Source organism: Oryctolagus cuniculus, chromosome 6 (genome assembly GCF_964237555.1).
Source record: "Oryctolagus cuniculus chromosome 6, mOryCun1.1, whole genome shotgun sequence".
NCBI lineage: Eukaryota > Metazoa > Chordata > Mammalia > Lagomorpha > Leporidae > Oryctolagus > Oryctolagus cuniculus.
In genome coordinates, this window is record NC_091437.1 from 59,824,894 (window position 1) to 59,852,730 (window position 27,837).

Here is a 27,837-nt window from a genome sequence, read left to right on the forward strand (position 1 = left end):
AAATGACCATAATGGCTGTGCAGCCTAGAACTCCTTCAGGGTCTCCTATGTGGGTGGCAGGGGACCCAAGCACTTGGGCCATCATCTGCCACTTTCCCAGTGCATTAGCAGGGTGCTGGGTCGGGAGTGGAGCAGCCAGGACTTGAAACTGAGCTCTGATATAAGATACTGATGTCACAGGTGGCAGCCTAACCAGCTGTGCCACAATGCTGGCCCCCAAGTGGGGGCTTAATCCACTGTTTGACAATGCTTGCCTGCTGGGAATTCCAGTGTGGCGGGGGCTGAGAACCACTCCTATCCTGTGGAGGGGGAGCCCAGCTCCTTAACCCAGCATTTGATTGACAGCAGTGTGTGTGTGTGTGTGTGTGTGTGTGTGTGAGTCATCTTCAAAAAAGTCCACGGAAAATGTACATCATGAAAAAAACTATTCATGGATTTCAAAAGGTTTTTTTTTTTTTTTTGGCATCAAAATAAGCTTTTAATTCTATTTTCTACAAACATCTAAGCCCTCTCATCTGTCACTCAGTGGGGACAGGTGACAGTTACCTGTGAAGAGGATTTAACCTGGCAGCTCAGAGCTGCTCCATGCAGGGACCCCCCAGACCTGTGTGGGTGTTGGACTCACCTGGGGAACTTGAGAAAAATGAGGACTTCTGGGAACAATTCCTGGAGACTTTAATTCAGTCGCTCTGCAGTGGGGTTCAGGCATGTAGACTTTTATTTTGTGAATTGTTAAGAGTGAAAATTGATCATGAGTGTACCTATTTCTGGGGTACGGTGTGATGTTTCCACATGTGTAAGACAGCGTGTGATGATCTGATCAGGGGAAGTGGTGTAGCCATCACCCCAGACAGTTGGCATTTCTCTGTGCTATGAACATTCAAAGCATGCCCTGCTAGTATTTTGAAATACACGATTCAGTGTCAACCCCAGGTATGTGCCCTCCTGTGCTTCAGCACACGAGACGTGTTCTTCCTGCCCAACTGTGCCCCGGCCCCCATTACCCCTGCTTTCCCCACCCCATTCCAGGCGTGGGGGACCACGGTTCTACTTTGTTACTGTGAGATCAGCTCTGGAAGCTCCCGCACACAAGGGAGATCATGTGGCATGTGTCTCTCTGGCCTTGACTTGCTTCACTCTTTTTTTTTTTTTTTGCCAGGCAGAGTTAGACAGTGAGAGAGAGAGAGACAGAGAGACAGAGAGAAAAGTCTTCCTTCCCTTGGTTCACTCTCCTAATGGCACCAGCCGACTTATTTCACTTCTTATCGTGGACTACAAAGCCACCCGTGCTGCCGCAAATGACTGGAGTTTAGAAATCTAGATTTTTGGGCCAGTGCCATGGCTCACTAGGCTAATCCTCTGCCTGTGGCGCCGGCACCCCGGGTTCTAGGCCCGGTTGGGGCACCGGATTCTGTCCCGGTTGCTCCTCTTCCAGTCCTGCTCTCTGCTGTGGCCCAGGAAGGCAGTGGAGGATGGCCCAAGTGCTTGGGCCCTGCACCCACATGGGAGACCAGGAGGAAGCATCTGGCTCCTGGCTTCGGATTGGTGCAGCACGCTGGCCGTAGTGGCCACTTTGGGGGTGAACCAACAGAAAAAGGAAGACCTTTCTCTCTCTCTCTCTCTCTCTCTCTCTCTCACTGTCTAACTCTGCCTGTCAAAAAAACAAGAAATCTAGATTTTTGGAAAGCTCCCAGGAGAGTGGAAGAAGGCACATCCTTGGCCAGGTGCAAGTTTATCCACTTGTCAGAGCCTCACGTGGCCCGGCTGGACAATGGGAGTCATGGTGTGGCCTGCTCCTGGGAAGGCTGGAGGGCTCGGCCTGGCTTGAGTCCGTCCCCCCCCCACCCCCGGGCTCCACTCCGTGGCTGACAGGGAGGACACAGCGCAGTCACACAGGTGGCAGCATGGACCTCACGCGTGTGCTCCTGGGCAGTGCGCCTCGGGGCCCAGCCGCAGGGCGCTGGGCTGTCCCCAGCTGGCTGGTGCTTTTCTGTGACACTCCCAGCAGGGTGGGCACCTCCTTCTGTCCTGCCTGGGGAGCATTTCTCTATCGCACGTGTTTCCTGTTGCTGCTGTCAACAAGTGACTACAGCCGCAGGGGCTTCATGCAGCACGAGCCCGGGCTCCACGGCTGCTTCCTTTCCGCGGGCTCTGAAGGCCAGTGCGTTTCCGTGTGTTCCCCAGCGTTTCCGTGTGTTCCCCAGCATTTCCGCGTGTTCCCCAGCGCCCAGAGCCCCTGTGTTCCTTGGCACGGGGCCACAGTCCTCCTCAAAGCCAGCCAGCAGGCTGAGTTCTTACATCAAATCTCTCAGATCTGCCACTTCTAGGGACGCTTGGGATTCCACTGGTCCTGCCTGGGTAGTCCAGGATGCGGCCCCTGTTTTACTGCTGGGTGGCCACCTTGATTCCCCTTTGCCATACCAGGTCACATATTAACAGGTTCACGGGACGTGGTTGGGGGCCGTTGTTCTGCCCACTGCGTGTGTTGTCTGGGACGATTCTTTAGATCTTTTCCTAGGCTCTGATTCTCAGGTGTGTCTGGTAAGATTGAGGTCATGTCTTGTTTTTACCTGAACTGTCCATGAGGTGAGCCTCAAATCAGAACAACTGTACTCCTGGAAGTACAGGCAACCTTTGCAAAAGCTTCTAAGGACAAAGGTAGTTTCAAGGGAATCCACAGGTCTTTTTGCTAACACACATCTGCCTGGGAATGCGCCTGCAAGGGGGGTTTGTTCTCTTTCTCTTCCTGCTCTTTCCTTTTTTTTTTTTTTAACTTTTATTTAGTAAATATAAATTTCCAAAGCACAGTTTATGGATTACAATGGCTCCCCCCCATAACTTCCCTCCCACTCGCACCCCTCCCATCTCCTGTTCCCTTTCCCATTCCATTCACATCAAGATTCATTTTCAATTATCTTTATATACAGAAGACCGATTTAGTATATATTAAGTAAAGATTTAATCAGTTTGCACCCACACAGAAACACAAAGTGTAAAATACTGTTTCAGTACTAGTTATAGCATTACTTCACATTGGACAACACATTAAGGACAGATCCCACATGAGAAGTAAGTACACAGTGACTTCTGTTGTTGACTTAACAATTTGACACTTTTGTTTATGGCGTCAGTAATCTCCCTAGGCTCTTGTCATGAGTTGCCAAGGCTATGGAAGCCTTTTGAGTTCTCCGACTTCCATCTTATTCAAACAGGGTCATAGTCAAAGTGGAAGTTCTCTCCTCCCTTCAGAGAAAGGTACCTCCTTCTTTGATGGCCCCGTTCTTTCTACTGGGATCTCACTCGCAGAGATCTTTCATTTAGGTCTTCTTCTTCTTCTTTTTTTTTTTTTCAGAGTGTCTTGGCTTTCCATGCCTAAAATACTCTCATGGGCTCTTCGGCCATATCTGAATGCCTTAAGGGCTGATTCTGAGGCCAGAGTGCTGTTTAGGACATCTGCCATTCTATGAGTCTGCTGTGTATCCCGCTTCCCATGTTGGATCGTTCTCTCCCTTTTTGATTCTATCAGTTAGTATTTGAAGACACTAGTCTTGTTTGTGTGATCCCTTTGACTCTTAGACCTATCAGTGTGATCAATTGTGAACTGAAATTGATCACTTGGACTAGTGAGATGGCATTGGTACATGCCACCTTGATGGGATTGTATTGGAATCCCCTGGCACGTTTCTAACTCCACCATTTGGGGCAAGTCTGATTGAGCATGTCCCAAATTGTACATCTCCTCCCTCTCTTATTCCCACTCTTATATTTAACAGGGATCACTTTTCAGTTAAAATTTAAACACCTAAGAATAATTGTGTGTTAATTACAGAGTTCAACCAATAGTACTAGAACAAAAAAAATACTAAAAGGGATAAAGTATTACATTGTACATCAATAGTCAGGACAAGGGCTGGTCAAGTCACTGTTTCTCATAGTGTCCATTTCACTTCAACAGGTTTCCCCTTTGGTGCTCAGTTAGTTGTCGCCAATCAGAGAGAACTCTTTTCAAATGTTTTCCTCCTACCTTAAAAAAGAAAGACCCATGGGATGACATTGTGGCTTAGCAGGTTAAGCTGCAGCCTGCAGTGCTAGCATCCCTTATGGGCACCAGTTTGAGTTCCAGCTGCTCCATGTCTGATCCAGCTCCCTGCTAATGGCCTGGAAAAACAGGGAAGATGGACCCCTGCACCCGCATGGGAGACCCAGATGGAGCTCCTGGCTCCTGACTTTGGCCTGACCCAGCCCTGGCCTTTGTGTCCCCTTGGGGAATGAACCCAGTAGATGAAAGATCTCGCCATCTCTTCTTCTCTCTGTAACTCTGCCTTTCAAATAAATAAATAAATAATGAAGTGTGAAACAGTGACATTGGAAATACTGGTGTTTTTGTTCTGAGTAAGACATATATTTTCAATAAATTGTATGTGTGTATTGCATACCTGCATTTAAAGTGTGTTAAACTTATATTGCCCTCATAAAATGTGTATAAATAAGAATTGCAATGACTGCTCAATCCAGAGGAAAATTGTTTTACACCCAGAGCTTAACGGTAATGGGAAATGAAAGTAAATTAAAATTTTAATTTATAGACTTTTTTCTTGCATAGACTCATAATAAGATGATAATGAAGCAATTTCTAGTATGACAATTATATTAGAACAAATGAGTGCATTGGATTTCAAGGAGGGAAAAGAAAAAAATGTAAAAATTTCTGACTCATAAAGAAGTTTGTGTGTTTTTTTCAAAATAGCTCATGGTGAGTATCAAATTGCTATGGTATTTAGATTCCATTGGAAACGTTTAAAAGAGTGATGTAAGTTTTATTTATAAAATGTCAATATTTACAGTGTAGTGGGAATTACATCCTTTGTACAATTTAAACTCATAAAATTTTAGATGTCAATCACCAATGTGCAAGAGCCTGTATAGTAAATCAAAACCATTTGGGGACAGTAAAATTTTGAACCCTGCCTCTCCTGTGGGATTGGACACACAGTAGGTGCTCAACAATGTCCGGATCTCAAGAGGGGACTGTAAACCATTAGAAGGATAAAATTAAAGGATTCTGCGTAGTAGGTAAAACTGCTGACTGCAATGGGCACCAGTTTGAGACCTGGCTGCTCCACCTCCCATCCAGCTCTCTGCTATGGCCTGGGAAAGTGGTGGAAGATGGCCCGAGTCCTTGGGCCCCTGCACCTGTGTGGGAGACCTGGAAGAAGCTCCTGGCTCCTAGCTTCAGATCAGCCCAGCTCCTACTATTGTGGTCATTTGAAGAGTGTATCAGTGGATGGAAGACCTCTGTCTCTCTCTATGTCTCTCCCCCTTTCTAATTCTGACTTTCAAATAAATAAGTACATCTTAAAAAAAGAGCCCAAAGTTAGAAAGTTTGCATAAATAAAATTCTCTACCGAGTGCCTTGGAAGTAATCCTGTTTACGGCTCGTGAGCCTCTGTAGGGATGCTGGGGCTCTACCAAATCAGGCTCCTTTCTCAGCCCGAGAAGCTGGGGCTCTTTAAGGCATAGGAGCAAAAGTGACTTTCCGGGCTTGGCCAGTCCCTGAAGAAGAGTTCTCCGGAAGCGAACAGAGATGTTGTGTGCTCATTCATCCTCTCAGTGAACCAAGCAGTCAATCCACCAACATCCAGCCAAGCCATGAACCAACCGACCAACCGCCTAATCAGCTTCTCAGAGTGCTCGGTCCAAGGCTAGGAGACGGGAAGCGCGAGTGAAACGGAGCACAGTTCCTTTCCCGGAGGAGCGGTGGAGATTCACACACACCACCCCACCCCGCCCCAGCCGCCCGCTGTCCCTTTCAGGATTGAGTCTGACTGATCGGACCTACTCTGGTGGTGGAAGAGGATTTGCTGCCCAACCCTGTGGCTCTTGGGATCCGTGTTCCTGGTGGGAGCCCCGGATGGCTCCTGCTCCCTCCCTCACGTGTGATCAGGGCCATGTTGGGTTGTTGATTGCCTGTTAGCAGGAGGGAGTCCATTTGTAGGAGTGATGAGTAGATGGAAAAATATCACCAGTCACTCATGACAGAGGCTGCCAGCACTAATTAAGAGCAGAGAGTTCTAGCTCAGCAACTTGGGTACATGGTGCAGAAAGAATGCTTCCTCCCGGAGCAAGGATCGGGGCTCTGGCACGAGTTATTATGGTCAGTCTGGCTTACCTTTGTGGAGGGTGATCTGCTATCCGACGTAGGGGATGCAGGAATGAAAAGATGTAGTTTCTGCCTGCATGGAGGCTGTATTATTACAAAGATGTGCATGACAAGGAGTAAGATATAAAACTGTGTCTACACTCCTGCCCCATCCCACTCCTCTCGGTAGCTATAGGGCAGGGGAGGGGCTAGGAGAGGTTCTACCTCTTTTCCTGCAGGTTCCTGGGCCTCATGTGCTGATGGGGTCAGAACGGGGCAGAGGGGATGGTGGTGAGCGCTTGAGAGATGAAGACGCACGGGGAGGAGCCAGGGAGTGGGCGTGGGGGATGAAGGCATCCGGAATCTTGTGCAAGGACTGGGGGGAGAGTTTTAAAAAAATATTTATTGGAAAGGCAGAGAGAGGGAAAGAGAAAGAGAGGTGTTGAGAGCGAGCGAGTGAGTGAGCTCCCATCTGCCTGTTCACTTCCCACAAGCCCCTAACAGCTGGGCTGAAGCTGGGAACTCCGTCCCACCTGAGCAGTGAGAACGCAATGACGATGCACACCTGCTGCCTCTCAGGACGGGTGCTGGCAGGAAGCTGGAGGCAGGAGTCCACCTCAGGCCCCTCCATGGGGGCTGTGGCAGCCTCAACTTATAAGCTAACTGCCCACCCCTTGGGGAGTTTTTTTTTTTTTTTTTTAATTAAAACACTTCTTCTATTTTGTTTTTTCTTAGGTTTGAAGAGGAGTTTGTTAGGCGAGGCTGTGGGTCAGAGCGCCCTGTGGGCTGTGCATCTCATCCCTTCCCCTCCTAGGAGGGGCGCTGGTGAAGATCGCCAGTGCCCCTAGTTCCTCTGGGTCTCCTGGCCTCACTTCCTCACGTCCGGCCTCAGGTGGCGTGCGTTTGCTGAGGCTGCTGCAGCCAAGTGGACCTCGTCCTTGTTCTGGAGGCCGCAGGCAGGCCTGAGAGGCGGGGTGGCGGGCCCGGTTCCTTCTGAGGGCCACATGGAAGCTGCGTCCCAGGCCTCCCGGCTCAGCAGCTCTGTGGCCATCGTCACTCTCCTAGAGCATTGCTTTGTGTGCTCACGCGTGCCCACATCTCCCCTTTTATGAGGACGCCCGTCCTACTCTGCCGGGATCTCATTTTAACCCAAATACTTCCGTCTGCAGTAGTCCTCAGATAAAGTCATGTCTCAGGTCCTGGGGTTAGGACATCAACCTTTGAAATTTTATTCAGTCCAGCCCATAATGCAGATGATGCCCTGGCTTGTATTTGGGTTATATGGATTTTTTAAATCAAATGAGTTAACTCATATAACAGAATAAATGATAAAAAACAACGCATTTTTTCAACTATAATCAACTTACAGCTCCCAGTTTAAGGCTAGATCTGTTATGTGAAAAGTCTTCAAAATGTAATGTAGATTTATTTATTCATATATTTCTGTTTTTTCTTTTTATTTTTTTCTCTTAATTTTTTTAAAGATTTATTTTTATTTATTTGAAAGAGTTACACAGAGAGAGGAGAGGCAGAGAGAGAGAGGTCTTCCATCCTCTGGTTTACTCCCCAGTTGGCCACAACGGCCAGAGCTGCACCAATCCAAAGCCAGGAGCCAGGAGCTTCTTCTGGGTCTTCCACATAGGTGCAGGGGCCCAAGCACTTGGGCCATCTTCTACTGCTTCCCAGGCCATAGCAGAGAGCTGGAATAGGAAGAGGAGCAGCTGGGACTCGAACTGGCACCCATATGGGACACCGGCGCCTCAGGCCAGGGCTCTAACCCACTGCGCCATAGCGTCGGCCCTATTCATATACTTCTTCTTCTTCTTCTTTTTTTTTTTTTTTTTTTTTTTTTTTTTTTTTTTTTTTTTTGACAGGCAGAGTGGACAGTGAGAGAGAGACAGAGAGAAAGGTCTTCCTTTGCCATTGGTTCACCCTCCAATGGCCGGCGCAGCCGGCGCGCTGCAGCTGGCGCACCACGCCTATCCAAAGGCAGGAGCCAGGTGCTTCTCCTGGTCTCCCATGGAGTGCAGGGCCCAAGAACTTGGGCCATCCTCCACTGCACTCCCTGGCCACAGCAGAGAGCTGGCCTGGAAGAGGGGCAACTGGGACAGAATCTGGCGCCCCGACCGGGACTAGAACCCGGTGTGCGGCGCCACATGGTGGAGGATTAGCCTAGTGAGCCGTGGCGCTGGCCTCATATACTTCTTATGCTTAAAAACCTTCAGCAGGGGGCTGGCGCTGTGGCATAGTAGGCAAAGCCTCCACCTGCAGTGCTGGCATCCCATATGGGCATCAGTTCAAATCCTGGCTGCCCCTCTTCCTATCCAGTCTTTGCTAATGGCCTGGGAAGGCAATGGAAGATGGCCCAAGTGCTTGGGCCCCTACACCCAGTTGGTAGACCCAGAAGAAGCTCCTGGCTCCTGGCTTTGGATTGGCTCAGCTTCTGCCATTGCATCCATTTGGACAGTGAACCAGCAGATAGAAGACCTTTCTCTGTCTGTAACTCTACCTCTCAAATAAATAAAAATCTTTAAAAAAAAATGCTTCAGCAGCTTCTCCTTTCACTTGAAGTAAAATCTCAGCTCCTCGGAAGACTTCCCAGGCTTTCCGAATAACTCTTCTCCACCCCCTCGGTGGGCACATTTCAGGTCATTTTAGTCCCTCTGGTCATGCTGGTCTTCTTCCAGTTTATGGAGTATTATTAACTTGATTGCTCTCAGGGCCTTTGCACAGGCTGTGCCTTGGTCAGCAGTGCTTTTTCCCGCTACACTTAGTTCTCCCCTACCCTGTATGGCATGATCCTCCTCACCCTGGTCATGGCTTATATCTCACCTTCTAAGAGGCCTTGACTTTTTAAACAGTTTACATTTAAGAAGATTTCTCTGAAGGGAAGAGCAACAGAGACAGCACGCCCATCCACCGATTTACTCCCCAAATATCTGCAATAGTTGGGGCTGGGTTGGGGCCAAAGCCGGGAGCCGGGAACTCAATCCAGGTCTCCCTTGGATCCCAGTGACTTGGGCCATCACTCCTGCCTCCCAGGGTCTGCATTAGGAGGAAGCTGGAGCCCAGAGCTGGAGTAGGATTTGAACCCAGGCACTCCAACATGGGACAAGCATCATAACTGCTAGGCCTAATACCCACACTAGAGGCCTTTTCTGACCCCCTGGGCTACAGTGATGTACCCCGTCATTGTCTCTCACAGAGTGACTTCCCAAAACGTGTGTCCCTGGCCAGGAACTGGTGAATGTGACCTCGCTTGGAGAAAGGGCCCTTGTCGATTTCATTGCATTGTGCATGCTGAGAGATGATCATCCTGGGTCGCTCAGCTGTGGCCTTGTGAGAGACAAACGGGAGCCCGGCTTGGGAGTGGGGGAGAAGAAAAGGCCGAGTGGAGGCCGGCGCCGCGGCTCACTAGGCTAATCCTCCGCCTTGTGGCGCCGGCACACCGGGTTCTAGTCCCGGTCGGGGCGCCGGATTCTGTCCCGGTTGCCCCTCTTCCAGGCCAGCTCTCTACTGTGGCCCGGGAGTGCAGTGGAGGATGGCCCAAGTGCTTGGGCCCTGCACCCCATGGGAGACCAGGAGAAGCACCTGGCTCCTGGCTCCTGCCATCGGATCAGCGCGGTGCGCCGGCCGCAGTGCGCTGGCCACGGTGGCCATTGGAGGGTGATCCAACGGCAAAGGAAGACCTTTCTCTCTGTCTCTCTCTCTCTGTTCACTCTGCCTGTCAAAAAAATAAAAAAAATAAAATAAAAAATAAAAGGCTGAGTGGAGACAGAGGCAGAGAGAGGGGGCACCTTGTGCCCTTGGAAGTTGAAGCGGCCAGGAAGGTTCTGTCTTAGACTGTCTGGAGGGAGTGTGGCCCCGCGCACACCACGCTGGACTCCAGACTCCCGGCTTCCAGAACTGTGAATGAAGACGTCTCTGTTGGCTTAAGCCCACCCTGGTGCCCTGGCGTTTGTGATGATTTGTCACGAACATGTAGCCTGCCGCTCTTTCGCTGACTACCCACTTGCACAGCATGGCCTTGGGGACCTGGCTACTGAATGTCCCCAGCCCTCCCTTCTGTGCTGAGTCACTGTCAGGCCCGGGGCCTTTTCCATTCTCTGCTGTATCCGCTGCACCCAGCACAATATCTGGCCCAAAGCAGATGCCACACAAATATTTGTAGAATGAATGAGAGTTGGTAGCGTGTCTTCAGTGCACGAGGGGGCATGGGCAGGGTGCTCCCCAGCCCTTGACATCCCTAAAGATTGCTGTTCTGTGCATAACCAGTCTTTCTGGAGTCAGCTCACCCTTTGACATTTCTTACATTTCTTTGCTTATTATTTTTTTTATGGAGACATTGAACTTCCCCATGGTCTTTGTCAAAATGACCCCAGACTCACAGCTGTGAGTCTGGGGCAGTGTAGCTCAGAGCCTGGAGGTGAGGTGCAGAGGGCCTGGGCACGTTAGGTTTCAGCAGGACTCGGTGCCAAAGAAAACACATTCTTTGATGAGGAGGGTAATTGCTAAAGACTGTCTAATGTGAAGGCGGAGGAGATGGACCATTTGAACTGGCTTAGTATTCATGATAATATATGGTTCAGGACTCAATAAAAGGCTATAATTCTATCGAGGGATTCCACTGAGCTCATAAACCACGGGCGTGCGGCTCGTCAGCAGAATGCAGGCCTGGGGCTGCCACGGAGCTTGTCAGCCTGGGCTGCTGGTGATCCCTCTGAGAAAGGGTTAGCACAGGGCTGCTTTGGACTGCGTGGCTAGAAAATCAGTGCTTAAAGGACTTGGTTAAATGTGTGTGTGTGTGCACGCGCGCGTGTATGTGTGTATGTGTGGTGTGTAGTCCAAGTCCAAGGATGACTTTGGAATAGTTTCATTACGTGGTATTTGTTAATGAAATTTATGTACAAAAAAGCCATCTCTCAAATGGGTGCTTCCTAGAACTCTGGGTGAAATAGCTTTTGCTTTTCCCCAGGAATCATGACAGTAACTGTGAAAAGTGGTAAGGAGTAAGACAATAGGGATTAGAGGGGACTGTGGTCTATAGGAAACTGCAGGTCTTGCCAAACAAACTGTGTGCAGCCTATGTGAGGTCTTGGTTTTGCACACATGCTTATCTCTCCACTAGACTTGGAAGTCACAAACTGTAGTCTGTTGTATAAAGCCTTATTGGAGCACAAATCCACCTGTTTATTTACTTCCTGTCTCCGGCTGCTTTTGAGCTACACAGGCAGAGTTGGGTAGTTGTGCAAGACAGCAGATGACCCTCAAAGGCTAACATCCATCCTCTGGCCTTTTCCGGAACCATTTAGTGACTCTTTACCAGACTGCGAGGGCAGCTTGACGCGTGCTCTGAGCTCAGTAATTATTTCTATCGAGGAGGGGATTTTCTCTTATCCACGGTAGGTGCTGGGGGTTGATTACCCACCAGCCATTCATTCAGAGTCAGCAGGGAGCCTCAGGGTGTGGGAGGATGGGGCAGGGAGCCCCAGCGGGGAATTCTGATCAGCTTACGTCAACCCCCATTATCTTCTTCCTCTTCCTAGTTCTGGGGTTCAGGCGCAGGCTTGTGATGCTGCGATGGTCCATGAGGTGTGAGGGGAGTTCACTGGGGGTTCAGGGAAGGGAAGCTTATGGGACAGTTTCACACTCTTCAAAAGGAACCCAAAAGGAGCCCTATCTTTCCTGTTTCAGCCTCTGGTCATCGTTGAGGGAGAAGATATGAAGTGTTGGGACAAGTCCAAGGCCAAAAGCCAAAGAGCTGAGAATGGCCAAGTCACAAGATAGAACCTTGGTCCTCACTGATAAAATGCAAACCCAGTGAACCAATCCAGGAACTATCCTACATTTTTTTGATGATTAAATGTCCTTTTTACTTATTCTACTTTTAAGTGGACTAAAAAGCTTGCACCCTAAAAATTAAAAGTGCTGTGGTGTTGAATCTGTTTACTCTTGCCTTTGGATTTTCTTTCATACATATTTATTGGAAGATCTCCTATAGTATGAAAATATTTTTCTTATGTGTTTTGTTTTTCCATTTAGAACTACGCATTAGAAATTTTTAAAGTAATATTTATTTGAAAGAGTTACAGAGAGAGAAGACACACACACACACACACACACACGAGAGAGAGAGAGAAAGAGAGAGAGAGAGAGAGAGAATCATCCATCCAATGGCTCACTCCCCAGATGGCCAGAACAGCCAGTGCTGGGTCAGGCCAAAGCTGGAAGCTGGGAGCTTCTTCCAGGTCTTTCATGTGGGTGCAGGGGCCCAAGCATGTGGGCCATCTTCTACTGCTTTCCCCAGACCATTAGCAGGGAGTGGATTGGAAGTGGAGCAGCTGGCGTCCATATGGGATGTCGGCATCAGAGGTGGCGGTTTTACCTGCTATGCCATAATGCCGGGCCCCAGGACATTTTTTAAATGGTGTGAGATGGAGGTCTAACTTTGTTTTTCTACCAGATGTAATAATATGTGTTCTTAGTTGGCAAGGGTGAATGAATCCAATGCATTTACAGAATTTTCATAAAGAAGCTCTTTTCTAATACAAGATTGGTTTCTTGTAGCTATCTTTTTTTTTTTTTTTTTAAATTTTTTTGACAGGCAGAGTGGACAGTGAAAGAGAGATAGACAGAGAGAAAGGTCTTCCTTTTTCATTGGTTCAGCCGCTGCCGCTGCCGCCGAAGCCAGGAGCCAGGTGCTTCTCCTGGTCTCCCATGGGGTGCAGGGCCTAAGAACTTGGGCCATCCTCCACTGCACTCCCTGGCCACAGCAGAGAGCTGGCCTGGAAGAGGGGCAACCGGGACAGAACCCGGCGCCCCGACCGGGACTAGAACCCGGTGTGCCGGCGCCGCAAGGCGGAGGATTAGCCTAGTGAGCCGCGGCACCGGCCAGCTGTCTTCTTAGAGCGTGAATTACCCAATTGATGATTAAGTGCAATAGTGATGCAAACAGAGTATTTTAAGATTTCCAAAAAGACCGGAAAGCAACTTTGTCAGGGGCACCGATTTTGAGATAAGAACACAACTTGAGGGAGACACTGACCTTGTTCAGTACAATCACTTGTTGCTTACGGGGACACATTCTGAGAAAGGCATCGCACAGATTTCATCACTGTGCAAAAGTCACAGTGAACTCATTCAGGTTTAAAGCTGCTCTGCTTCCAATCCAGCTCTCTGCAGGTGCACTTACAGAAGCTTAGATGGCCTAGAATACTGCATGTAGGCCTTGTGGTGTAGCCTATAGCTCCTATGCCACAAACCTCTAGCATGTTACTGTACCAAATGTTGTAGGTTATTGCGACACTGTGGTAGGCATCTGTGTATGTGAGCATGTTTGCCTATAGAAAAGGCACAGTGAAAATACAAGGTGATAGGAATTTTTCAGCTCCATTAGAATCTGATGGAACCACTGTCACACATTGTTAATGGAACCGTCTTTCTGTGGCCCACGACCGTTATCTGATCTGGCACATCCCGAGGAAAGATACTGAGTTCTTTTCTGGCACTGAGTGGGAACGTTGACCGCAGAAAGTCTGAGTAAAGAATTGGTCAGCATCTTGTGCTGTGTTGACCTTGAATTTCAGCAGTTCCAGGTTATCTGACCATGATAGGTATAGCAAACCCTTACAGTAAATCCTCTTGAACTAGGGGCTAACGCTTCTTCCTTATCAGATCTAAAACAAGCACACACACAAACAAAAACAGCACTGACTGGTACTTTGTTAATTAAAAGCTATGTCCAAAAAGTTGAAATGATAACTTGCCCAGAGAAGGCATTTGCAGTACACACAACAACAAAGGATTAGAATCAAGGACAGTTATAAATCAACATGAAAATATGTAGAAAAATGGGCAAAGACATGAACAGCTATTTCTCAGAAGAGAAACCACAAGAAGCTAATCAGCATAGGCACTCTTGTTCAGAGTATTCAGGGTCAAGAAAATTCAGGTCAAGGTTCCCACGAGATAAACATGTTCACTTAGCTATGAGAAATGGACTATAACATAATCAGATTTAGGTTATAATTGTGGCTGTGTACTAACTCTTGGAACATATGAACTAAGAATCAAATGTTGATTTTGTGTGTGTAATATTTAAAAAAAATTACCAAGTCATAATATAGCACTACCTGATATCCACAGACTTATAGAAAAGATCAGTGTTGACAAAAATATTTGAGGACCTCAAATTCCAATGTTCAAATAATCCTTTTTTTTTTCTTTTAGCAACATTGCTGCAGACTTTCTTTTCCTTTTAAATAGTTTGACCAGATCCTGCACTGGATTTGAGTTGTCCTCCACCATTATTCTCTTGAAAAAAATTTTAAAAAGATTTATTATTTATTTGAAAGCCAGAGAGAGAGAGAGAGAGAGAGAGAGAGGAGGGAAGGAGGGAGGGAGAGAGAGGTCTTCCATCTGCTGGTTCACTCCCCAGATGGGCACAATGGCTGGAGCTGGGCAGATCTGAAGCCAGGAACCAGGAGCTTCTTCCGGCTCTCCTATGTGGGTGCAGGGGCCCAAGGACTTGGGCCATCTTCTACTGCTTTCCCAGGCCACAGCAGAGAGCTGGATCTGAAGTGGAGCAGCTGGGACTCAAACCAGTGCCCATATGGGATGCAGTATTTCAGGCAGCGGCTTTCCCCGCTACCGCAGCGCCAGCCCCTGTCCTGAAATTAATGACTTGCATCTTTGGAAAGATTATTGGTATCACTGTGCATTAAGGTGATGTTGCACTGTAGAGGATTTGCATCTCCTGGATGGGTTTGACAACGAATTTGATCTGGAGTTGCTGAGGTTAGTGGAGGTGGGGAGTGAGTTGGGAAGAGATTAGCCTCGGGAATGGCTCATGCTTGCTTTTGTCTCTCTGGCACACATTTCCTCCTTTTTAGTAATGGCGCCCAGACTTTCTTGGGGAGATACCCTGTTTCCCAACTCCCAGTCCATGTGGTTTGACTGAGGCTGCTCCCACATCCAAGTCAGAGGGAGGCATGTATCCCAGGCCTGGTCAAACAGAGCACCTGCATCTTCCTAGCCACAGTGGCAAAATAGTCCTTGGGTAGCCGAGATCCCTACTGGTTTACTAGATGTGTCCTTGCTGGAAGCCGGCACATGTTTCCTGTGGCTGCTATGGCAACTTACCTCAAGCAATGGCCTAAAACAACACAGATCATCTTACAGCTCTGCAGACATGCTACCTCGGTCTCACTGGGCTCAAATCAAGGTCTTGGAAGGACTGTGCTCCTTTGTGAGGCTGTATTTGTCAGCTTCTGGAGACCACCTGCATCCCTGGCCTCCTGGTCCCTCCTCCCATCGTCAAAGCTGACCAGGGTGGCTCAGGGGCTTTCACATGTGTCACTTGGGTCTGCTCTGCCAACTTACCCATTTTCCAGGACTCCTGCTTTTACAATGGACCCACTCAGATGATCCAGGATAATGTCCCTATCTTAATATCAGCCCACCAGAAGCTTTCATTACCTTTTCATTACCTATGTAAGGTCACCCATCCACAAGTTCTGGGGACTAAGGCAGGGGTGTCTTTTGGGGACAGGGGTGAGGGAGAGGAGAGGAGATGGTCTTTTTCTGCCTACCACAGAAATTCGTTAATTGATCCTAACTTGATGTAAATGGTAGCTTAACACTACCCACTTTCCTTTGCTTGAATTTTTGGTTCATTGAGAAATCTGTATTTAAAGAGGTAACATTTGTGCTGCCCTAAGAACTTGTTTATCTGATAGGCTATCACGGAATGTCAGGACTGCTGCCCCCACTCGTACTATGCTCTCTGATTTGGTTTCTCTCTCTCTCTCTCTCTTTTAAGATTTCATTTATTTATTTGACAGGTAGAGTTATAGACAGTGGGAGAGAGAGACAGAGAGAGGTCTTCCATCTACTGGTTCACTCCCAAAGTGGCCACAACAGCCGGAGCTGAGCCAATCCGAAGCCAGAAGCCAGGAGTCTCTTCTGGGTCTTCCACACGGGTGCAGGGGCCCAAGGACTTGGTCTGTCATCTACTGCTTTCCCAGGTAATGGCAGAGAGCTGGAGACAGCAGCATGGTGTCATGGATGGGGGTAGTTTCTTCTTGACATTTTTAAAAAAGTTTACTCAAGAGGCAGAGTGGCAGAGAGAGAGACAGAGAGAGACAGACAGAGAGAGACAGAGAGAGACAGAGAGAGATATGGAGAGATCTTCTGTCTGTTGGTTTACTCCCCTAATGCCTGCAATGGCCAGGGCTTGGCCAGGCTGAATCCAGGAGTCAAGAACCCCTTCTGGGTCTCCCATGTGAGTGGCAGGCCCCAAGTACTTGGGCCATTATCCGCTATGTCTCAGGGTGTGCACTAACAGGAAGCTGGATTGGAAGAGGAGGCGAATTTAATCCCAGGCATTCGGATATGCAATGCAGGTCTCCCATGTAGCAGCTTTACCTAGTACACCATAATGGCAGCCCCCTCATCCTGACTTTTTTTTTTAATGTTTTGAGAGATTTTTATTTTCTATTTTTTGTTTGAGTTTTTTTTCCCCCATTTGCCTTCAAAGGAGGCCAGTGAACTAATATGATGGCCAAATTGAGGTTAGTACTCACAGGCTTACTCCCACGCTGCAGTCTCCAGCACACTGGGGCACTTCCCCACAGCCACGTGTTCAACGTGTTCAATGTCAACCTGCTTCCGGATTTGTGGTCTTGAGAGGGATGATGCTTTTACACATGTGAGAACCCACCGCCTGTACTCACGGAACCCTGGCTGCATCAGCCAAGCAGGTGCTCTGAGAAATGCCACCAAGCTTCCCTCATCCCCAGCAGGCTTGTGCAGGACCTTCCCAGTGAAACTTCTTAGCAGGAGGTGAGTTTGCACCCAAAGTGTAGGCCTTTGAAGAGGGTTCAAAGAATTGCTAGTGGGTGCCACTTAGGAACCGAGACACGGCTCAGTAAGAAGCCAGGAGACAGACTAAGCCATCAAACATGGCCAAAAATGGTGTTAGAATGCTAGCAGGGAGATGATGGATGTGAGAAGGGTAAGTAATTTAATGAGCATTTATCATGGACTTTCCAAGTGCTAAAGGGAAGAGAGGCTGTATGTATCAGTCAGATCAGGTTAGGTTTGCTGTGGTAACAAGCAGTCCCTACATTGTAATCAGTTTTGCTGCAAATACAGTGTTTTGTCAACCTAGGTTTTAAATCTTTGTCAACCAAACTGCCAAGAGTTTTCTACTGCTGTAGTTTTAATGATCTGTGACTATTTAAAAATTTTCTGTGTATGAGTGAAATTGAGGGCTTTTCAGCTGTTTATAGCCCTGGCCTATATTTCTGCTGAATTAGGGTATTTTTATTTTTTATTTGTTGAACTCTTCACTTAGTGGAACATTAAACCTTTGATCATAATGTAAATAAAAAATGTTTCAAAAAAAATAACCCCCAGCCAACAAAAGTTTGTTTCCCACTCATGCTGCATGACCAGGGCAGGTTGACCAGGGTACCCAGGCGTCAGAACAGACACCATCTCCAGTGTGGCCACGGCATCCACAAAGGCATAAGAACTCGGGGGGTTCATGCACTTGCGATTAAATGAGTCACACCACCTTCATTAACAACTCCTGGGGCAGCCGTCAGGGAACCAGAACCTACAGTGCTGCTAGGTGTTGGCAGTGGGAGCGTTGGAAATATCTGGTGAGCAACACTTGTGAGATTCATGGTAGATACCTTCTGGGCTTTGCCCTTGATGGGAGGGGAATAAGATGTGTGGGGGGAATAAAAGTGGCACCAATCATGTGAGGCAGGACGAAGGGAGGGGGTGAGCTAAGCTGGGGCTGGAAAGAGCAGGTGTCAGGGTCCCATGGGTGTGTCACTCACTCGATGTGCTGGATCAGAGCTGCCGTTGGTTTCAAGTACCTGGATACCAGGTACGCTCTTGTGCTAAGCTCTTCCATCAGTTAGTGAGGGCGCTTGGGAGGTTCATAGCGTAAATGTGCTCTACCCAACAAGTAAGGATGCGTGGTAGCAGGAGGCTCCCGGGGAGCTCGCAGAGCTGTAGGGAACACAGAGGAACCAGGCTTCCCAGCAGAATGAGATCAGTGCCAGGGCTCTCGGGGCAGGGCCAGCACACGGTCCTGTGGTAGCATCGGGGAGCCATCTGCAGCTCTCCGGCTCAGGCCTCTCCCACAGGATGCCTCTGCACTTCTGGCTGTCTTCATTGTGGCCTTTGTGTTTGTGACTCCATGGAGAGAGAGAGGAGAGAAGGGGGGAGAGAGAGGGAGAGAGAGGGAGGGAGAAGGAGAGAGAGAAGGAGAGAGAGAGAGAAAGAGAGGAGGGAGGGAGGGAGGGAGAAAGAGAAAGAGAGAGAGAGGAGAGGGAGAGAGAGAGAAGGAGAGAGAGAAGGAGAGAGAGAGAGAAAGAGAGATGAGAGGGAGGGAGCAAGAGGGAGAGAGAGAGAGAGAAAGAGAGAAGAGGGGGAGGGAGGGAGGGAGAAAGAGAGAGAGAGAGGAGAGGGAGAGAGGAGGAGAGAGAGAAGGAGAGAGAGGGAGAGAGAGGGAGAAAGAGGGAGAGAGGAAGGGAGAGGGAGGAAGGGAGAGAGGGAGGAAAGAGGGGGAAAGAGGAGAGGAGAGAGATGAGAGAGGTGAGAGAGGAGAGAGGGAGGGAGGAAGAGAGAGAGGGAGGGAGAGAGAGAGGGAGAGGGGGAAAGTAGGAGAGAGAGGGAGAGAGAGAGGAGAGAGAGAGGAGAGAAAGGAGAGAGGAGAGGGATAGAGAGAAGGAGAGAGAGGGAAAGAAGGAGAGGGAGAGAAGGAGAGAGAGGGAGAGAGAGGGAGAAGAGAGGGAGGGAGAGCAGGAGAGAGAGGGAGAGGAGAAGGAGAGAGGAGAGGGAGAGAGGAGAGGGAGGGAGGAAGGGAGAGGGAGAGAGGGAAGAGAGAGGGAGAAAGAGGAGAGGAGAGGAGAGAGAGGTGGGAGGAGAGAGGGAGGAGAGAGAGAGATCAAGAGAGAGAGAGAGAGAAGGCACCACACACTCAGTACTTTCATTCCACTTGGACCTGCTGAGGTCACACACACCCCCTGACTCAATAATTGTTGCTCAGGCAATGCTATGTGCTGATTGGCTCACTTCCATATTCTTGAACCAGCTGCTAGGAATCCCTTTGGCCAATCAGGCCCATCCCTGGGGGAGGGGCCTTCTCAAAGAGGGGAGTGGGTGCTGGGGACACAGCCAACTCTGGTGTCCCAGGATGGGGAGGGCAGCGATGTCCAAGTAAGAAAATACTGTGCTAATCCCTGCCTGGGAGTTCAGGGGAAAGAATGTATAAAATATGATATGCATTAGGTGGAAACTTTAATAGAAATATTGCGGCTGCCACATTTCATTTAGGAGAAAAGCGCCACAGTGGCCACTGTTGAGCAGCTGTTGAGCTGAGTGCTTTCCCTAGACCCTGTCATTTCATAGTTTCACCCTTGTAACAACCCTGCACAGACGAGGGAGCAGGCTCTGAGCTACGCTCGGACCTACTGCAGGCCACACAGCTGAGGACGCAGTGGGAAATCAAGCTCACGTGTCTACAGGGAAGACCCCTCAACACCACATTTGGCTTGTTTTACTTAAAGAAGCAAAAGTAGGATGTGTGCATTTGTCTGATGTGGGTCTCTCACTGCTGTCAGACATGCATGCCCTCCAGCCCGGGCACCCATGGGAAAAGCACGAAAAGCATTGTTCAGATGTTCAGACTGAGGTCAGGGGTAGCATTTGGTACAGCTGTTAAGATGTGGCTCGGGACACCTATATTCCAGATCAGTGTGTGTGGGTGTGGGTCCTGGCTCTGTTTCCTATCCCAGCTGCCTGCCAGTGTGCACCCTGAGAGGCAGCAGGGGATGGTCTGGCTACTTGGATTCCTGGCTCCCATGTGAGAGATCCAGATGGAGGTCCTGGCTCCTGGCTTCAGCCTGCTCCAGCCCCAGCTATTGTGGGCACTGGGAAGTGAACCAGTGGGTAGAAGATTCCTCTCTCTCTTTCTCTCTTTCAAATAAAATGACAATATACAAGTAAAAATGTATTTAAGCCTGGAGTTGTGATGCGGCAGGTGAAGCTGGGGCCTGCAACACCAGCATCCCATATGAGCACTGGTTTGAGTCTTGGCTGCTCCACTCCCCACCCAGCTCCCTGCTAAAGCTCCTAGGAAAGCAGCAGAAATGGTCCAAGTTCTCAGGCCCCTGCCACCCACGTTGGGAGTCCCAGATGGAGTCCCATGCTTCTGACTTTGGCCTTGGCCCCATCCTGGCTGCTGCAGCCATTGGGGAATGAAACAGTGGTTGGAAGATCTCTGTGTGTCTCTCTGTTTCTCTCTGTAACAATGCCTTTCAAATAAAATGAACCTTTAATTTTTTTTTCTTAAAAAGCAAGTGAAAAATGGCAGCAGGAGAGTTGGGATGGCAGTGAGTAGGAAGCTACAATGCTTTTGTGCTGGAAGACACAGAATCTTACCTGGAGCTGGGCAAAGAAGGTGGGGACCCCTTCCCACCACCAGAGAGCTCCTCACTGTCAGCCCTTGCTCTAACTGGTGGTTTTATGCTAACAGGGACTTTGGCTAGTAGGTAACTTTTGGTCATTCAGTGGGCATCTGGAGCACTGACATTGCCATGTGCGCTGCAATCTGTTTGCCTTGGGAGGAGCACCCAGCCGCACAGGTGATTACGTCTGGGTGGGGGTGGGAGTCAGGGAGACTCCTGTGGAATAACAGGTCTGGGGAGGGGCTGTCTTATCTCGAGAGATGGCCCTGTGGTGGTCCCCGCAGGCTGCAAGGGTCAGCATCTGCGGCTCCTTCCCTCGGCAGTGCATGCTGGGGTGTCTTAGTATCTTGAGCTGCTGTAGAAATATGGCCATGACCTTGGTGGCCCGAAACAAGGCAGATGGCCTTTTTTATAGTTCCAGAGGCGAAGTCCAAAATGAGTCTTCAAGGGCTACAGGGAGGTGTCGCCCAGGCTGGGTGTCTGCTGGAGGCGCCAGAAGAGAATCCATTTTGGTGCCTTTTGTCATTTCTAGAGGTCACCTGGACTCCCTGGCCAGCGGCCCCCTCCTCCGTCTTCAGTCTCGGCTGCTGTTGGCACATCTGTCCTCTCTGCCTTGATCCTCTGCCTGCTTATGAGGAACCTTGCATTTATGGGGGCCCACTTGGTAATGCAGGCTAACCTTCCCGTTCCAGATTCTTAACTTCATCCTTCCCGCCAAGTCTCCTTGGTGCAAGTCATAAGGTGACAGCAGCTGTGGGGGTCAGGGCATGGGCATCTTTCTGAGGACTGGCATGAAGGACAGTGAACACAGTGGCCACTGGGAAGCCATCATCACCCACCACCGAGGACTCAGGAAGGCACTGCGCGAAAGGGAAACCAGGGAAGGGGTGTGTGGGGCATCATCTTGCTCATTTGGGGCTTTCAGTTTGATAACCTTCAACAGAGGGGATTCGGGGGGCTGCGCACACAGCCCCTGGCAGCATGAGACCAGCGGCACCACTCAGGTCCATAATGCTTATCAGGACTGATGCTCCCAGAGAGGCCCCCTCTCCTCCGACCCCCTCAGGTCTGAACGTGAATGGCCACTTCCCTTCCTGTGTGCAGGCTACAGGTGCGTGGCCATGTTATGTGCTCCCTCCTGCTGGCTGTAGCAGGCTGCACGTAGATGACTCAGGGAGGGCAGATGGCCTGGTGGGAGGTGGGACATGGGGATGTCTCCAACAGGGCGGTGGCTCCCAGACTTCCAGCATTCATAGGCCGTTTTGACAATCAATCCCACATGGGTGTCTTATCTGCACTAGTATGGAATTAGTATTTCATAAACTTTTAGGAAACAAATAGTTCTATCTCATATTACTTCCACAAGTGAATAAAAATAGCACCACTTACTAAATGTAGAGAGAATGTAATAAAAACGTCAAAATGGAAAGATATCCTTAGGCCAAATAAGGCAGCAAGGAGGCCCTGGCCAGATGCTGGCACTGCGCCCTTGGGCTTGCCAGGATCAGGAATTACAAGAAATGAATCCCTTTTCTTTATACAATAGTCTATGGTCTTGCACTACAGCAGAGAGTCGGGTGGCATTTCTGTCAGGTCCTTACAGAGAACAGGCCTTACCTGGGTCTGAACCTGGGGAGCCCACCACGGGGCACCACACCTGTCGGTGGGGAGATGCCCGGCTCCCAGCTCTGCAGGTGCAGAGGCGGCAAACTCCTGGGACCGCAGGGTTCAGACTCTGTGCACGGGTGGCAGGTTTTCTCTTCCAGCACCATGGTGTTGACAGCGGGGGGTATGGGCAGCTGGGGGAGTGCATTTCACCAAGTATTTAGCAAGGAATAGGAACTTGATCAAGCCTGATGTCATCAGAACTGGAAGCTACTAAAGCTCTGCATTCTGCAGGCTGCTTGGAGGGAGGAAGCAGCCCAGGAGCTAAGAGGGTATTGTCTGGGCCTTGGGGGTGGAGCGTGTGTGAGAGGAAGGTGCTTGGGCGTGGCCAGGTGTCGGGTTGGGTGGAGCATGGCCACGCTGGGTGCTGTCTCCACGGTGGGCTGCAGCACAGGGGCAGGTGGCAGGAGATGGGGCTTGAGCCCAAGGAGAGGCAGCTCTGACTTGGTGGGCCCAGGAATCCCCCGTGCAGGAAGCCCGTGTCCTTGAGTCCCACTGTCCTATCATTTTGTGCACCAGGAACATGAAATCTTTTGGATAAGATAATGAGGTTAGCACCCTTTATTCAGCAAACATGACAAATGCTGAACCTTGTCAGCAGTGACAGAAATGATGGGCAAAGATTCCTAATGTGCATTAGCTGGAACTTAAAAATAGTAAATAGTAACTAAATTTTTAAAAGGATTTATTTATTTATTTTGACAATCAGAGTTAGAGAGAGAGAGCTCTCCCATCTGCTGATTCACAAATATTGGCAATGGCTGTGACTGGACCAGGTCAAAGCCAGGAGCCAGAGGCTCAGCCCAGGTCTCCCAAGCCAGTAGAGAAACACAATGACTTGAGCCGTCATCACTGCCTCCCGGGTCTGCAGTACAAGAAGCTGGAGTCAGGAGCTGGAGCTGGGTATGGAGCCCAGGTACCTCGAGTGCGATGTGGGCATTTTAACTACTTGGCTAAATGCAGTCCCTAGTAGACTGAATCTTTGAATTGAGCAGGACTTACTGAGACCTATTTTGTATGTTTTTCCTATGGGAGTTGAACCGGAGGTGGCTGGCATATTGCAGCCCTCTTGCCATCATGAAGAGACAGCTTGTCTGAGAATAGGGCTATGCCAGAGTAGGGAAAGGTAAGAGATGGAAAGAGAGAGAGGCGGAGTCTGACAACACCACTGGAGCCCCTGAATCAAGCTATGCCTGAAGCTGGATCTTCCTTCAGTTATGCGAGCTATGTTTGAGTCAGGTTTTCCATCACTGACGAACGTTCCAGTCAACACAAATGTAGTGATGGAGAAGAGAAGGCTTGCATCCACCATTCATTGAGCATCTATTCTACAGTCTTAAATGGTTTCTGTGTATTCCATCATTTATCCTCAGAACAAGCACAACACGTGGGGCTCTCTGATCCTTATTCTACAGACAAGGAGACCAAGGCAGATCAAGTTTGAGAAGCTTGTCGAGATCAAGAAGCCACATTGGGGCTGGGTGTTCTGGCGCCAGAGCCGGTCCTCGTAGCCTGCCTCAGCAGAAGCCCTGGGTGCAGCTTTCTAGGCAGCTGGTCGAGACTGGCTTTGCCTGCCGGTCCATGTGTCAGGCCAGCCCGTGGGATTCTGCACATTTCAACTGGGAGGAAAACCCACAAGACGTTTGCAAATTGTCTTTCTACATTTAGAAGATGATGATGGTTTCCCAGCATGCAATACAATGATATGGGACTAATTCGGAAATTAAATGTTTGCTGCTGGGAATGAATAGATTGTTCTCCATCACTAGGGGATTTTGTCAAGTCGTGTTGAAGCTGGAGGAGCAAGACGCCTGCTTGTGCGGTGTGGCTCCCGCTTCCGCTCTGCAGCCCGTGTGATGTGTGCTGGCGGCGTTTCCCGGTCGGATTCTCTGGGAGCACGCTGCTCGCTGTCCCTGACGCTGGAGGAATCAGGCTGCGGGCTCCACGTCTTCCTCAGCCTAACCTGTGCTTCCTTAGGGGCAGAGACGCGCTTCCTGGATGCTCAGTCTTCTTCTGTTGTAACCCCCACTTCCCTCAAGGTCCTCTTCTCCGATGTTTGCAGGTGGCCCTGTGACCCTCTGTGAGATGCCCCAGCTGCAGCTGTCTGTGGAACTGTGACGTCATCAGGTTTCACCCAGCCCTGATGTCACTGGGCCCCTACCACTCACGGTCCTCTTGCCCTCAGGAAACACTCCCAGCACACCCGGCGTGGCAGGTGCACCCATGAACTCGCACTCTCCTGTAAGTGACCATCGGCAATGCTGATCTGCCTCATTTCTGCTGTATGATATTGATGTGAAGCCATTTTTTTGGGGGGGGCATCATAATAATTTTGAAATAATTTCCTTTTTTATTGAAACAAAACACACACAGAGAACATTTAAATATCTTTTTTTGGTCTCTTATTGCACCCTAAAATAACAGAATTTTTATCCCTTCCGATATTAAAAGCCCTTTTGGAGCCCTGTACAACATTTATTATTGAAATATTTTGTGCAGAAGGCCATTAGAGAGCATTCTCAGCCTCCGAGTCAGACAGAGTGGGTTCAGGTCCAGGGGTTTTACACTCGTTCCCAGATGCCCGGTGGATGCGTGACAGCACAGATAGGATCTAATCCTACATACGTGCTGTTTCTTTCTATGCATACATATGTACCCATGGCAAAGTAACATTCATAAACCAGACCCAGTAAGAGCTTAACGCTAACTAAAAATAAAGTAGAATTATAATAATACACTGTAATGAGTTATTTGAATGCATTTTTTTCTCTCCATCTTCCAGAGAATCTTGGACTCACCCTTGTTGTGGGGATGCGAGATGGCACAGTGCCTGTGTGCTGAGGTGCGGTGGGGGGTCACAGAGGTGCTGTGATGTAGCAGGTGGCTACTACGTAAGGGTCCTTGGACACAGGTTCTGTGATAGCCCCACAGTCCATCCGACGGCTGAGCCAGTGAGCAGGAGTCTAACAGGAGGGCAGCATACACCCTGTGGACACGCTGCACAAGGGCATGCGTCACAGCCAGGTGGGATGGAGCCGGGCCACGTGAGATGTCTTCATCCGACTCTGAGGGACGTGCAATTTAAAACCCATGAATTGTCTCTCCCTGGGATTTCTCATTTAACATCTTCCGACGCTGGTTGAGTGTAGGGGATTGAGAATGTAGCAGAGAAGACTCCGAGTGAGCAGCTACCACTGTAGTCGGCAGCCGTGGCACTCTGGGCAAAACACTGCACGTCTCTGAGCGCCCGTCTCCCTCCACAAAATGAGGAAGCAAACATCTCTGGGAAAGGGCTTGAGAGCCGGCCAAGGGTCAGCAGGTGAACGCTCTTTCTCTCCTCGCCCGCCCTGGCAGCTTTTTCCCCTGGGCGAGGCTCCCGCAGGAGTTTAGGTATCAGCTTCCGGCTTCAGATGGGGAAGCGGAGGAGCGGGTCATGTGATGTCCGGGCAGACTTTGTCTTCAGCAGAGCGGCTGATGAAAATCAGGGCTCAAGAGCAAATCACGGGTTGGGGACGCTCGTTTGCCTTCAGAAAGTCGTAAACTCTCCCGATTCCTTTCAAACATGGCTTCGTTTTCCTGCCACTTTGGGGTCATAATCCGAGCCAGGAGCTTCTTCCGGGTCTCCTACTTGTGTGCAGGGGCCTCAGGACTTGGGCTGTCTTCCACTGCCTTCCCAGGCCATCAGCAGGGAGCCAGATGGGAAGCAGGGCAACTGGGACTCGAACCAGTGCCCATATGGGATGCCGGTGCTGAAGGCAGTGTCTTTACCCGCTACGCCACAGCGCTAGTGCCAAAAAGCAAAACTGTAAGATAGAAGCCGCAGCACAGATGAGAGGGAAGGGGAGACGGGCTGCAGGAGGCGGAGCCTGGGAGGGCTGGGGTCTCCTGCAGGAAGTCTTGGCAGGGTGGGCGGAGAGGGCAGGAGAGAGGCCACACACAAACGGTTAAAGGAGTGCTCGCTTCCATTATGTCATGAAAAAATGGCAGTGACCAGAGCTCCCTGGATTAGGAAAAAAAGGGTGTAATTCCATCCTGGGCTTCTGGTGAACTGAGCTTGTGGCTCTGTGGTTATGATGTCACCAGAACCCCTGGCTGGAATTACAGCCTGTTAATTTACACGTTGGTAAGTGGGGAGGCAGAGGGTCCATCACGCCTGCTCGCGGAGTGTGGCGAGCACCCAGAGCTCCAGGGCGGTGTGAGAGGTTGGGGTTTGGAGGCGAAGCCCCCTCTGCCCTCGGTGGGCAGGTGGCCTCGGGGGATCGCGCTTCTGTCCTGTCCCCTGGGCCCTCTCGCCCTCTCTCCCCCTCCCTCCCTCCGCGTTTCTCCGGGTGGTGCAGCTTGGTTTCCCCCTGGTTTGCTTTGTGAAAAGCCCAAGTGAAGCGGGTTTCTCTGCCCTCGCACTCACTGCGTTCACTGCTCCAGCCTTTCCCACCCAGCCCTCACCCAAGAGGCTGAGATCTCCGGCTTCCAAAGGCAGACCCCTGGCCTGGATGGTTCCCGTCTGTCTTTCGCGCCCCAGCCCCCCATTCTCCTGCGCATGCCCAGTAGCGTCTGTGGGTGGGCGCCTCCAGCCTTGGACTGAGCGCTGCGGCCTCCGGTGACATGGCGACTGTCACGTCCCTTGCCTTTAGCACGCTGCTTCCTCCGTCTCCATCTGTTCTTTAAGCTGTGTTCTGCATATTTAGTCGCCAGGAGGCCTTGGATTGGGCTCTGGGGTTACAGTGGAAAGGGAGGTGCACGTGGCCGCTGCCCCCGTGAAGACACTGCGCGCCCACGTTCCAAGGCCGTCTGGCTGTTGTCAGCGAGATCCCAGGGTGTGTACTGCGGCTCCCGAACCTCCAATCCCCCTGCTCCTCTCAACGTGTCCCCCATTTCTGTGGCTGCCGCCATCGCTGTCTTTAGGTTGCTCAGTCCAGATATCCTGTCTGGATTTTCCTGTTCCCTCATCCTCCATATCCAGTCCCTCACCCAGTTCTGTCCATTCTGCTTCCAAAATAGAACCTCAGCCAGCCAGTATTATTCACAGTTTTTTTTTTTTTTTTAAGATCATTTATTTATTTGAAAGAGAGAGAGAGAAAGGAAGAGGGAGGGAGGGAGGGAGAGAGAGAGAGAGAGAGAGAGAGAAAGGGCACGCACTTCCAACCACTGGTTCACTTCCCAAGTGGCTGCAACAGTCAGGGTTGAGCCAGGCTGAAGCCAGGAGCCAGGAATTTCCTCTGGGTCCCCCACGTGAGTATAGGGGCCCAAGCACTTGGGCCATCCTCTCCTGCTTTCCCAGGCAGAGAGCTGGATTGTAAGTGGAGCAGCCGGGATACAAACTAGTGTGTGGGTTGCTGGTGTTGCAGGTGGCGACTTTACTCATCTGAGCCACAACAGCTGCCCCAATTACTGTTTTTTTTTTTTTTTTTTTTTAGATTTATTTATTTATTTGAAAGAGTTACACAGAGAGAGAAGGAGAGGCAGAGAGAGTGGTCTTCCATCTGCTGGTTCACTCCCCAATTGGCCACAACGGCCAGAGCTGGGCTGATCTGAAGCCAGGAGCCAGGA

At 50.0% G+C, this 27,837-nt stretch overlaps 1 long non-coding RNA gene across 1 annotated transcript in view; it reads left to right on the plus strand.

Annotated features, from left to right (window-relative positions):
* LOC127490554 (uncharacterized) overlaps positions 1-26,124 on the plus strand; it is a 106,606-nt gene extending 80,482 nt beyond the window's left edge. The window contains exons 2-3 of the long non-coding RNA XR_011389905.1: positions 24,353-24,531; positions 25,073-26,124. This is a non-coding gene — a long non-coding RNA (uncharacterized lncRNA). The remainder of the gene's footprint in view (positions 1-24,352; positions 24,532-25,072) is intronic.
* The last annotated feature ends 1,713 nt before the right edge of the window (positions 26,125-27,837 follow it).